Consider the following 11,820-nt stretch of genomic DNA (forward strand, 5'->3'; position numbering starts at 1 on the left):
AGTCGCGTGTGGGCAGCAAGCGAGCTGCGCCATAGCGCGCACTGCCTCGCGCAAGCGTGCGGAGCCTCGCGCGCAGCGAGCGCAAGCTCGCGTGCCACGAGTGCTACGCCCAGCGTCGATGCCTCGCGCAGCGAGCGATGGCTCGCAGGATCGAGCGCTGGCAAGCGCGCGCAGCGAGCGATGGCTCGCAGGATCGAGTGCTGGCAAGCGCGCGCAGCGAGCGCTGGCGAGCGCGCGCCGCGAGCAATGGCCCGCATAAAGCGAGCGCTGGCGAGCGCTGGCTCGCATGAAGCGAGCGCTGGCGAGCGAGCGCAGCGAGCGATGGCTCGCGTGCATCGAGCGCTGGCGCGCGCAGCGAGCACCATGCGTGAAGCCTTGCGATGGTGAGCAGCAGCGATGCATGGCAGCGCATGGGCTGCGCGCACATGGCCAGCGATGGTTGTGTGCGTGTGGCCCATGGGCGTGCGATGCGTGAGGTTGTTGCGTTGCGATTAGATCGTTTTGAAATTTTAATTTGAAATTTTCAGTTTACGTAATTTTAATTAATTTTAAAATTAATAATTTAAATTATTTTCTTGGATTTTAATTTTGAATATTGTAATTATAATAAATTTTATTTATTCTAATTATTTTACTAAAATTAAAATCATGAATTAATTTAAATACGACTGAAATTAAATTAAACTTTTTGGATTCAATTATAAATTTATATGAGCTTTAAATTTTAATTAAATTTGTATGTTTCCGGTTAGACTAGAAATACATTTTTATGTTTAAAATTAGTAAAGCGTATGAATTTATTGGTTTAAGTGGGAGCCCTTTTAGTCATAAACTCTTGATTAGGTCTACAAATCCTTAAGGTTAAAACAACTTGATTAGAATTAATAAGGACTGAATAATTGGTAGATTATTGGTGCCCTTGATTAATTGCTGCAAATGTTTACGTGATGCATAATGTGTTTTACTAACCAGCTATGTGGGCCATTCATGATAATGAATGGGTGAATGGTATATATTGTATATGTACTGTTTTGCAGGTTATGAAGTGACTAGTATGGCCCAAATAGGATAGAAAATATGGTCTGCGTACCATTAATTTGAATGTAATTGGTCTAAAGTACCAAAGTTGTTTTTCAATTCAAATATGGTCTGCGTACCATCAAATAGTTGTAATTAGTTTCAATTATAGCTTATCCTATTTGAAGAAAATGGTGCCTCCCACGGAGATTTTCAAGACGGACTTTGAAGTTAAAGCTTCAAGATGAAGTCGGGCCATACTAGATCACATTTATCTTATGCATGTTTTAAGTTATTTATTGCTTTTAAATATGTCTTAAAATGCATGAGATCAAAAGCTTGATTATATTGCATGATTAAGGATTTTAGTTCACTTAAAATCTAACCAACATAGTAAGAGCCTTAATTTCCAAACTTAAAAATTGAGTTAAAAGGTGTCATGCCAAAATATACACTTGCTTGGATATCCTTTACATCAATCTAGTAATAGTTTTCGCTCAGCGAGGTGTTACTTATTGGTCCTAAAGGGGCAAGGTACACAAATAATTGAGAGTACATGTTAGTTTTGGTGAAACTCAACGACATAAGTAAAGAGTCCTTTTATGTCGTGGCAAAATCGATAGGTTTACCTAATAAGTTCTTAGACGTACCTATCAACCAAGAATAGTTTCTAGACTATTAGCAAAAGGCTTTTGCTTACCTAAGATGTTTTAGGATTAAGTCGACAAACTGTGCTTAGTTCTTCAATGACTTTAGGATCTTGGAATCATTTTATTCACACCTGCCGGAACACATAACTTGAATAAAATGCTTAATAAACATTGAATTATGCATGTATGCTAGAATTTAAGTTTATTAAGAGAAACTGTGAATGGTTATTTATTTGTTTATTCTTTTCAATTGTAGTTTTAAATATGGCAAACAACAATTCATTCAACATTCGATCAATTCTCGAAAAGGAGAAGTTGAACGGGAAAAACTTCCTTGACTGGCAAAGAAACTTGCAAATAGTTCTTATGCAGGAAGAAAAGGAGTATGTCCTAGAAGAGGCGATGCCCGAAGCCGCAGGCGACGGGGTCACTCAGGCAGCCCTCAATCGTTGGATTGATGCCAACAAGGATGTGAAATGTCTAATGCTCGCCACCATGAGTGCGGATCTGCAGAAAACGTTCATCAACTCAGATGCTTTTACAATCATCAGTGAGTTGAAGAACATGTTCCAAGATCTGGCTCGAGTCGAAAGATTCGAGACTCATAGGCAAATTCTTGAGACCAAGCTTAAGAAAGGCGAGCCCGTAAGTCCACATGTTCTCAAAATGATTGGACTCATTGAGAATATGAGTCGGCTGGATCAGCAATTTTCTCAGGAAATGGCTATAGACACCATCCTCCATTCTCTTCATAGCGGGTATGATCAGTTCAAACTGAACTACGGTATGAATAGTCTGGACAAAACGCTCACTGAGCTTCACGGTATGCTGAAGACCGCTGAAAAGACGCTCAAAAGTGATAAGCAGGATATGCTTATGGTGCGTGGGGGCAAGTTCAAGAAATCTGGAAAGAAGAGGAATGCTAAGAAAGGTGGCAAAAAGGCCAGTCCAACTAAGCAAACTGGCGCCAAATCTGTAAAGAGGAAGGTCAGTCAACCCACTTCTGAATCCGAATGCTTCTACTGCAAGAAGAAGGGGCATTGGAAGAGAGATTGCTTGAAGCTAAAGGAAGATCAGAAGAACGGAACAGTCGTTCCATCTTCATGTATTTTCGTTATAGACTGTATACTTGCTAATTCAACTTCTTGGGTATTAGATACAGGTTGTGGCTCACACTTATGTTCCAATCCACAGGGACTAAGAAGAAGTAGAAAGTTAAGCAAGGGTGAAGTCGACCTACGAGTGGGAAATGGAGCAAGGATTGCTGCATTAGCTGTAGGAACTTATTATTTGTCGTTGCCCTCCGGGCTAGTTTTGGAACTGGAAGAATGTTTCCATGTTCCAAGTCTTACTAAAAACATCATTTCAGTTTCTTGCTTAGATGCTAAGGGATTTTCCTTTTTAATAAAAGACAATAGTTGTTCGTTTTATTTTAAAGAGATGTTTTATGGATCTGCTAGATTAGTCAATGGACTTTATTTATTAGATCACGACAAACAAGTATATAACATAAATACAAAAAGGGCCAAAAAGGATGATTCAGATCTCACCTATCTATGGCATTGTCGATTAGGCCATATAAACTTGAAACGCTTAGAAAGACTTCAAAAGGAAGGAATTCTAGAAGCATTTGACTTAGAGGATTATGGTAAATGCGAATCATGTTTACTTGGCAAAATGACAAAGCAACCTTTCTCTAAAGTTGGAGAAAGAGCAAATGAACTATTGGGTTTAATCCATACAGATGTATGTGGACCAATGAGTATAAATGCTAGAGGTGGTTTTAGCTACTTTATCACTTTCACTGATGACTTCAGTAGATATGGTTATGTCTACCTAATGAAGCATAAGTCTGAATCCTTTGACAAATTCAAGGAATTTCAGAGTGAAGTAGAGAATCAATTAGGCAAGAAGATTAAGGCATTGCGGTCTGATAGAGGCGGTGAATATCTGAGCTATGAATTTGATGACCATCTGAAAGAATGTGGAATTCTACTAGAATTGACTCCTCCTGGAACACCACAATGGAACGGTGTGTCAGAACGGAGGAACAGAACCTTGCTAGACATGGTCAGGTCAATGATGGGTCAGGCCAAACTTCCATTAGAATTTTGGGGACATGCACTAAATACAGCTGCACTCACTATAAATAGAGCTCCGTCTAAAGCTGTCGAAAAGACTCCATATGAGTTATGGTTTGGAAAGCCTCCAAATGTGTCTTTTCTGAAGATTTGGGGATGTGAAGTATACGTCAAACGATTGATTTCAGACAAACTTCATCCAAAATCTGACAAATGTATCCTTGTGGGCTACCCAAAGGAAACAAAGGGGTATTACTTCTACAATACATCTGAGAACAAGGTGTTTGTTGCTCGAGATGGTGTCTTTTTGGAGAAAGATCACATTTCCAAAATGACAAGTGGGAGAAAAGTAGACCTCGAAGAAATTTGAGTCGAACAACAAACTCTAGAGAATGCTCAAGATGACATTCAGGATGAAACTCAGAGATCTTTAGAAGAATTTGGTGAGAATCATGGTCAAACTAGAAATGTTACCCCGCGTAGATCGCAAAGATATAGATCTCAACCGGAAAGGTACTTAGGTATTTTGACGAACGAGAGCTATGACGTTCTATTACTTGAAAGTGATGAACCTGCGACTTACAAACAAGCTATGACGAGCCCTAGCTCCAAGCAATGGCAAGAAGCCATGCAATCTGAATTAGACTCCATGTCTGAAAACCAAGTATGGGATTTGGTCGATTTGCCAGATGGCTACCAAGCCATTGGAAGCAAATGGGTTTTCAAACTGAAAAAGGACAAGGATGGGAAACTTGAAGTTTTCAAAGCTAGATTGGTTGCAAAAGGTTACAGGCAAGTCCACGGTGTGGATTACGATGAAACCTTTTCACCAGTTGCAATGCTAAAGTCTATTCGGATAATGTTAGCAATCGCTGCATATTACGATTACGAAATATGGCAGATGGATGTCAAAACTGCTTTCTTAAACGGCGTTTTAACAGAAACTGTGTTTATGACACAGCCTGAAGGTTTTGAGGATCCAAAGAATGCTAAAAAGGTATGCAAGCTAAAGAAGTCAATCTACGGATTGAAGCAGGCATCCAGGAGCTGGAATATACGTTTTGATGAAGCAGTCAGTGACTTTGGTTTCATCAAGAACGCAGACGAATCTTGTGTATACAAGAAGGTCAGTGGGAGCAAAATTGCTTTCCTAGTATTATATGTCGACGACATATTACTTATCGGAAATGACATTCCTATGTTGAACCCTGTCAAGATTTGGCTTGGGAAATGTTTTTCGATGAAAGATCTAGGAGAAGCACAGTACATATTGGGCATCAAGATTTACAGAGATAGATCTAAAAGGATGATTGGACTTAGTCAAAGCACTTATATCAATAAGGTGCTTGATAGGTTCAAGATGGCGGACTCCAAGCGAGGCTACCTACCCATGTCTCATGGAATGACTCTAAGCAAGAATCAGTGCCCAAAAACACTTGATGAGCGTAGACGAATGAATGGGATTCCATATGCATCATTGATTGGTTCAATAATGTATGATATGATATGTACACGCCTGGATGTTGCGTACGCACTCAGTGCTACGAGCAGATACCAGTCAGACCCAGGAGAGGCGCATTGGACTGCTGCCAAGAATATTCTGAAGTACCTGAAAAGGCACAAAGATGACTTCCTGGTCTATGGTGGAGATGATGAATTAATTGTTAAAGGCTATACGGACGCAAGTTTCCAAACCGACAAAGATGATTTCAGATCACAGTCTGGTTTTGTCTTCTGCCTCAACGGAGGTGCAGTAAGCTAGAAAAGTGCTAAGCAAAGCACCATTGCGGATTCTACAACTGAAGCGGAGTACATTGCTGCACATGAAGCAGCAAAGGAAGCTATATGGCTAAGGAAGTTCATAGGTGAACTTGGTGTAGTCCCCTCCATTAAAGGACCAATAGCCCTGTATTGTGATAATAACGGAGCTATTGCACAGGCAAAGGAGCCTAGACACCACCAGAGAGTCAAGCATGTACTTCGTAGATTTCACCTTCTACGAGAGTTCGTTGAAAGAAAAGAAGTCGAGATAAGCAAAATTGGAACTGGTGACAACATATCAGATCCATTGACTAAACCTCTGCCGCAGGCGAAGCACAACTCGCACACTGCAGCTATGGGAATCAAGCATATTGGAGAATGGCTTTGATATCCTTGTTTAATGTTTTAAAGTTTTAGAGTTTAAATCTTTGTAAAACATTATTGGTTAATCATTCACAATAAATGAAAAGAACTCATTTTTCCATTTAATTTGTGGTTTATTAAATGATGAGTCCCTTCAATTTGACGATATATTCAAGATAGACTGTCAGGACCAGTCCTGTGACTAAGAAATGTCTATCAAGTGAACTTGAATGTCAAAGGTTGAAAATGGTCCCTAGTCAGAGTTTTCTATAAAATTGGACGCATAGAAAACGTTAGACGACTAGAATGCAAGATGACTAGTAGTTCTGTTTCTTGAACTATGTGGACATGGCAATGTCATAATCATTTGCATAGATACTTACTTTGGGAAGACTAGTATCGGACAAGACCTATGAACTTTACTGTAAGAGATGAAAATCTGTCATAAGTAAATTTCATTAAAATTATTAGACACTAAATCCTCAATACCTGAGTGATTTGAGATTACTTGTTTGAGAACTGGTTGCTTTGACGTTGACCAACCGTCGCACCGTAAAAGGAGGCTATAAAGGCAACGCTCAGGTAATCACCTATCAAACGAAGTCTAATCTCAAGATCGCAAGATTGGGATTGTCCTCCCATAAATCGGGATGAGATGCTTAAAAGTTGTACAAGGCCACTCGGAGAGCTAGAAACTGTGAAATGCATGGCCGTGCTCGGATGAATCATAGGCTATGATTATCTGTTTATTTGATCAGTTGAACTCTGAAACCGAGGAACACCTCTAGACATAATAAGTATGACAACTCTTACCTTATGTTCAAGAGCAAGCATCGAGCGACAAAGGAATTAGGAAATGCACACTTGTCCCAAAGGACAAGTGGGAGACTGAAGGAAATAATGCCCTTGGTCCAAGTATGCATTCAATGTTAAGTCTAATAAATGCGGTTCAGTATTAATTAACAAGTTAATAATTCAGAGATCAAGTGAGCTGAATGCCTAGCTAGAGGCCGCTTCAGTTCTAGTGGAATTAATGATATTAATCCACAGCTTACTCTTGACTGAACCCGTAGGGTCACACAAATAGTACGTAAACGGATCAAGTATTTAATGGCATTAAATACTCCATCTATGGATATTCGGAATCGACGGATCTTGGTTTCAGTGGGAGCTGAGATCGTCACAGGCAAGAAAAGAATACTCCGGAAACGATGATATTGCCGGAAACGGAAATATGGATCGTATCGGAAATATAAATATTATCCAAGTCGTAGATGTTGCCGGAAACGGAAACATGGTAGGTATCGGAAAATATTATCGGAAATGGAAATATTGCCGGAATCGGAAATATTGCCGGAAACGGAAATATTGTCAGAATCGGAAATATTATCGGAATCGGAAAATAATTCCGGAAACGGAAATATTAAATATTTGTTCGAAACGTAAATTGATTTCGGAATCGGAAATGTTGAATATTGTTTGTATCAGGAATGAATTCCGGAATCGGGAAATTAATCGGAAGCGTATCGTACGAATTAGCGTCGGACGAGGCCTGCCAGACGAAGGCCCAGCACGAAGCCGGGCCATCGCCCAGCAAGCCAGCGCGCCACAAACGCACCAGCCAAGGCTGCGCCAGGCCCACCGCAAGGCAGGCCCAGCGCGCGCCAAGGCTGCGGCAGCATGTGGGCTTGCGGCAGTGGGCTGCGAGCTCGCGGGCTGCGCGCGCGCGCATGGCGCCCCTCGTGGGCTGCTGTGCGTGCGTGTGTGTTTGTGTGCTACTCGAATCCTAAAGCTACCAGGATTTGTCATATGATTAAATCTAATCCTAAAAGATTTAGTTTATTTAATTAGAGTCCTAGTGGGATTATAATTAAATAAATTAGTATCCTATTAGGATTCCAAATCCTTTTCCATAACTCTATAAATGGGTGCCTAGGGTCACATATTTACATAGAGCATTCAAGTATTCAAAAGTGAGTTTTTGAGAGCAAAATTCAGTCATACAATTGCCTATAAAGTGCCGAAAATTCAGAGTACCTTAAGGGCGATTCTAGTTGGTCAATCTTAAGGCGGATCCGGACGTGCTGTGGACTATCTACGGAGGGACGACACTTGGAGTCCTAAAGACTTGTTCTTGTTCGGTTCGGGCGCAGCTAGGGAAGGCACGCAACAAAGAGTATGCATCTAAACTATGCTAAATGATTATGTGTAAATAATATGTTTTCCTGGCTTAATGGTTTTTCCGCATGATTTATGAATTGTCATATGTATCATAACCTAACACAATTGAAGCTTGGTTTTAAATACTGGGGGGAGAGAGCTCTATTCAAGATCATTAGCCAAATAGGGAAACCTATTCAGAGGGATCAAGCTACAATAAACAGGGATAAGTTGTAATTTGCTCGAGTGATGGTGGATGTTCCATTATCTAAGGAGCTTCCTGATTGTATTTCTTTTAGAGATGAGAATGGCTTGATGGTGAAAGTAGGATTGTACTATGAATGGAGGATGCCTACATTGTGTTCTAAATGCAAGATGATAGGACATTTACAGGAAGAGTGTAGACAGCGCAAATCTAAAAGAGTATGGGTGTAGAAGGCTAAGCAAGTGCAGCCAGATGCAGCATTGCATACTACTACAAGTCCAATGGTTGATCCAGAAGGGTTTCAAAGATCTCTAAGACCTATTAGAGTTAGAACATCTCCAAGAGAACCAGCCAGAACCTCCAATGTTTTTCAGATTCTTGATACTAGATTGAATGGAGATGCAGGAGTGTGTGATGATGACAACATTGGTGAGGAACATAGGGTTATTACACCTAGAAGGGGGGACCCTTCCCACTCTCATGGATAGAATAGCTGCTTGGAATGTCAGAGGCCTTAACTCACTTCAGAAGCATAATGAAGTTAAACACTTCATTCAGAAATATGAAGTGGGATTGGTGGGGCTTCTGGAGCATAAGGTGAAGCTGCCTAATTTGGGTAAGCTTTATCAGAAAGTTTTTGCAAAGTGGTGTTTTACTAGTAATGCTAGCTATCATCCTGGTGGTAGAATAGTTGTTGCTTGGAAGGCTGGTAGTTTCAATGTCAATATAGTTGCTGCATCTAGTCAGTTTTTGCATTGTCATATTACTCCTGCTAGTGGTATGCCTGCTTTTTTCTGTACTTTCATTTATGCTCATAATGAAGCTGGGTTGAGACAGGATCTATGGAGATATTTAAATCTGATTCATACTGTTGCCCCTTGGATAATATGTGGGGATTTTAATTGTGTAATGGCCCCTGAGGAAAGGATAGGTGCCCCTGTTAAGCAATGTGATATAGTGGAAATGTGTGGGTGTATGCATAGTTGTGGTATGGAGGATTTGAAGAGTGTAGGGAATTTGTTTAATTGGAATAATAAACAATAAGGGAGTAAGAGAGTCTTTTCAAAGATTGATAGAATGTTAGCAAATCAAGCATGGCAAGATGTTTATCCTGATGCAGAAGTTTGTTGCCTACCTGAGGGTCAGTTTGATCATTCCCCAGGTCTACATACTGTTTATCCTAGAGTAAATGGAGGAAAAAAAGCCTTTTAAATACTTTACTATGTGGAAATCATCTCCAGTTTTTTCTGATACTGTTAAGACAGCTTGGAACACTCAGATTGGGGGGAGTAAAATGTTTATAGTTGTCAGCAAGTTGAAAAAAGTGAAGATTGCTCTCAAGGAATTGAACAAGAGTGGTTTTACTGATGTGCATGTTGTTGACTTGAGAGCTCACAATGAGCTCATAGCAGCTCAAGAAGCTATGCATAAAGATCCCACTAATCTGGAACTAGCTGATGCTGAGTTGAGAGCTATTCATGAGTACAAAGAGAAGCATAAGATATATTTAGAGTTTTTGAGCCAAAAAGCTAAAGTAGCATGGCTGAAAGATGGGGATGAAAACACTGCTTTGTTTCATCAGAGTATCAGAAGCAGAAATTTGAAGAATCAAATTTACAGCATCCATGATATGGGTGGTGTATGGAAGGATAATCCTACTGAGGTTGCTGATGCCTTTTTAGATTATTACAAGCAGCTGTTGGGGAGTAAACATGAGACTAGAACCCCAGTTTTGAAGGAGGTGGTGCAGTTAGGTCCTGTGTGTCAAGCTCATCACAAAGCAATTTTGAATGCAAGTTACACTGCAGATGAAGTTAGGGCTGCCCTTTTTTCTATTCCAGGAGCCAAGGCACCTGGACCAGATGGATTTAGCTCTCATTTTTATAGAGATTCTTGGCACATTGTTGGTGATGAAGTGGTTGTTGCTGTTCTTGATATGCTGCAGCATGGTAAAATTTTGAAAGAGTTGAACCATACAGTGATTACCTTGATCCCAAAAACCAAATGCCCCAAAGATGTGACTGAATTTAGACCAATATCCTGTTGTAACACACTTTACAAGTGTCTTACTAAGGTTCTGTGTGGAAGGCTTAGACAGGTTCTGCCAGATCTTATCTTAGAAAACCAAGGGGGCTTTGTGCATGGTAGGTTCATTGTTCATAATATAATGGTTGTTCAGGATTTGGTGAGACAGTATGGAAGGAAGGGTGTGAAGCCTAGTTGTCTCATGAAAATTGATTTACAAAAAGCATATGATACTATGGATTGGCAATTTCTCCAGGAAATGTTAGAGCATCTAGAGTCTCCACAGCATTTTATGAATTTGGTAATGCAATGTGTTTCCACTCCTATGTTCTCTCTGATGTTCAATGGTTCCATGCATGGGTTTTTTAAATCCAAGAGGGGATTGAGGCAGGGTGATCCCATTTCACCACTCTTATTTGTCATGTGCATGGAGTATCTGTCAAGAATCTTACACAAAATGAGTGATATGCCTTTGTTTAGATTTCATCCAAGGTGTAGAGAGATCAAACTCACCCATCTATGCTTTGCTGATGACTTGATTTTATGTTGTAAGGGTGAGTATCCTTCTATTCTATTGTTGCTCAAGGCTTTTAAGCTCTTTTCTGTTTCTTCTGGCCTTAAAGCTAATCAACATAAGTCATCCATTTACTGTCATGGCATGTCAGATAATGATGTTCAGAGGGTGGTAGATGTTTCTGGTTTTACCAGAAGCTATCTTCCTTTCAAATATTTGGGGGTTCCAATATGCTCTAAAAAGATCTATGTTGCTCAATGCAATCATTTGGTGGATAAAACTATAGCTAGAATCAAAATTTGGAGCTCCAAAAATCTGTCTTATTCTGCAAGAATGCAGTTGATCAATTCTGTTTTGTTGAGTCTGCATATCTACTGGGCTCAAATTTATGTGTTGCCAAAGAGTGTTTTGCATGATATTGGGAGGATCTGTAGGGCTTTCTTGTGGAGTGGGCAAGCATACAGTCAGAAACCTAGTAATGTTGCTTGGGAAAAACTTGTTGTGGGAAGCAATTTGGTGGTTTGGGATTTAGGGATATAAATCTGTGGAATACAACAGCAATGGGCAAATATGTTTGGGCTCTGGCTACTAAGCAGGATAATGTGTGGATCAAGTGGATCTCTTCAGTGTATCTCAAAGATGGGGACTGGTGGGAGTATAAACCTCCAGTTTCTGCAAGTTACTATTGGAAGAAAATCTGTAAAACAAAAGGGCAACTGAAGCAATTCTTCACTCAGTCTGACTTCAGAGGTATGGCAACTTATTCTGTGAAGCAGGTTTATGAAACAATAGTTGGCACTAAACCTAGAGTACATTGGGATAAAGTATTTTGGAATAGATTGAATAATCCTAAACATAGATTTATTGGCTGGCTAGCCATGCAATCAAGACTCCAGACCACCTCAAAGCTGGCCAGAATTGGAGTTAGTCATTCAGCTCTGTGTTTGATCTGTGGGAAAGGAGATGACTCATCATCATCTGTTTTTTCAATGTGTGTATAGCTGTGAATGCATCAGAGCTGTTAAATCCTGGTTGGGTATAATA

Source organism: Spinacia oleracea, chromosome 5, assembly GCF_020520425.1.
Source record: "Spinacia oleracea cultivar Varoflay chromosome 5, BTI_SOV_V1, whole genome shotgun sequence".
Lineage (NCBI taxonomy): Eukaryota > Viridiplantae > Streptophyta > Magnoliopsida > Caryophyllales > Amaranthaceae > Spinacia > Spinacia oleracea.